This window comes from Bombus impatiens, unplaced genomic scaffold, assembly GCF_000188095.3.
Source record: "Bombus impatiens unplaced genomic scaffold, BIMP_2.2 scf_0237, whole genome shotgun sequence".
NCBI classification, from domain to species: domain Eukaryota; kingdom Metazoa; phylum Arthropoda; class Insecta; order Hymenoptera; family Apidae; genus Bombus; species Bombus impatiens.
The window spans coordinates 1-2,595 of NT_176656.1; positions in this window are offsets into that span (position 1 = coordinate 1).

Sequence of the window (2,595 nt, forward strand, 5' to 3'; positions counted from 1 at the left end):
GCAATACACGCAGTCGAGGTCTGCAAGTATCCTTTTCTTTATCGACCACTTGTTATCCCTTTACGATCGGTGTTTCTTTGAATCACTTTTTCATCGGTCGAGCGTTATATGATCGCCAGGGCCTTCGAACTCGATTTTTCCAAGGAGAATTCTGTCTGACCTAAAAATCTTGCCTCTCGAGCCGCCGATGAATCTCGATAAATGTCGTGTCATGGGAACGAGAGTCCTTATATCCGTGAAATAGTAACTCAGACTCTGATGGTTTCGTCGTTGTGTACTTGTGTTTTACAAGCGACATTTACAAGCTACATTTTCATCCATCGATCCCAAATCTCTTCCTCTCTCTCCTTCTCTTTATAGATCTCGATTAACCCACGCACTGATTCATTTTCGCGCATCGAATTGTAAAGGAAGGCGAAGCACTGTCGTCTTACCTTGAACGAAAGTGATCGATGAACGCGAGAAACCTCTGTAGTCTATAACGTATGTAAATCCCGCTTGGGAATGGAAGCTATCTAGATGGTAGATAAACGTTTAAAATTCTCAAAGACCGTCCATTCTTTCCTCTCATTACGGATTAACTTTGCAACATTGCTCGTATATTGTATGCGACGAAATGACATGTCATTTTTGTGGATAGTTGACGCGTTGGAAGCACGTGTTCGAATAATCGCATCCTGCATACAGTCTTATTTCCAGCTTCTCGTTATATAAGCGAACCAGTGCTATTTCTCAATCGCCAAAGATCGTGGACGATAGATGAGTGGACAAGAGTGCCGTAGGAAGGGATAATATGTTCCAATGTTTAGGTTTCTTTGGTCTTTTAAACACGCGTAAAACGCAGCAGCTGTACGTTTACGCGTGTTTAAAAGGCAAAGAAGGTAAAGAAGCAAGGTAGAGGAAGAGGGGAAGAAGGAGAAGCAAAAACACGTTGACACGTTGAAAAAGTATCGTCGATTTAGCCTGCGGCTAATTAATTCTGGATCATTGTACCCGCTATCGCTATAACGCACGCTCCTCTATTAATCTAATCTGAGATGTTTGTCGTTATTTATCGCTATCTTCGCATCGTTTTGTCTCAATTTCAAATTCTTTAGCAAGTTCTTCGACTTTGCGTTCGAGACTTTGCGATTAGTAATCGTCTATTATTCGCTTCTATATTCTATATTTCTCTGACTAACATTTAGCGTATGCTACGACGGTCGCAGATTCGACGATGAGCGATGAGATTCGAAGAATCATCCGTTCGTAACGAAAGCGCCGGATATTATTCGATAAATCTGTAAATTTGATGCACGTTACACGAAGAACCATCGCATCGGATTATTACGATTAAGTTGGTTGTGTCGGCTGATCGATGTTTTCCGGTCGTTGCGCGTTCGATGAAAGGATGGGACACGAGGGTGCATAGTTGGCTGGTTCGCTTTATTTAGAATTCATGGAATGCCGGCCTGCCATATTATTTACCTATACTATACGTATACGAACATTTTTCGAAGGCATGCAGAATTGCTCGCCGTTCTAATCGCACTGTAAACAACCGACCGATAAATTCTGTTCGTCACTGTCCTTTTTTTATCAACTCGTAGCTTACTTTTTTAAGCATTCTTTTTCCTTTAATACTTTGCGCGACATACCTTTCTTCTACAAACGATTGCTCATTGTCAGTTATTCGTTGTTTCGTCATCGGCTGCAAATCCGCGTTCCCTTTACTTTTTACCGTTTGGTGCATCCCGATGACGATCGACCACAACTTTCCGACTATCAAAGCTATATATAACAAAATATATCGGAAAGAAATTTTATCGGTTAAACGACACACGCCGCGCCACTTAACTCAACTTTAGCTTCTTTTCCATGAGATAAGACGAGTCAAGAATATCTCTATCGTCACCATCTCTTATTGATCGTTTAATCGTGTTAATCGACCTACAATTGTCCGTCCGAAAAATCGGAAAACCGTAACTGAACGATCGTTGACGATGTTGATTTCGTTACATCGATCGGTTCTCTTCCGCTCTGAGCCATTGGCAGATGCAAGAATATCGATACAGAGTCACCGGTGATCGCGCGTTTCGTTGCCATTCGTATTCGTTCAATGTAAAATTGCCGAGGAAAAATGTAAAAAGTAAGTGCGAGTAAAAGCAAAATAAATGTAGACAAATTTATTTCGAAGAACGTTTCGTACGGTCGCGCTAATTAAATTTCAAACGCGAAATTACGTAAGACCGAGAGAGCCCTCGTATCGCTCGTCGTACCCTGTTTGTATCGAAGATTGAAATACTGGATCGCTGGTATCCGGGCGGGATCGTTGCAAGTACATACGTATCGGGAGCCGATGTTTTCTTCGAGCAGACACTTGCTTCCCCTCGGAGACCTTGCCATTGATCGACCACTGTGCGAATGAACGAAAGTTGGACTGTATTAACGCGACTGTATTAAACCAGGAAACAAGTCCAAGGACCTGTTTGACTCAGGAAGCCGCTATCTCCATGACGAATGGCTTTTATGTAAATCCAAGCGGCAGCCCTCCGAAGCCTTCCGTTTCCGATTACGATTGACCTTACATTGCTGACAAGATTCTTTTCTTTCATT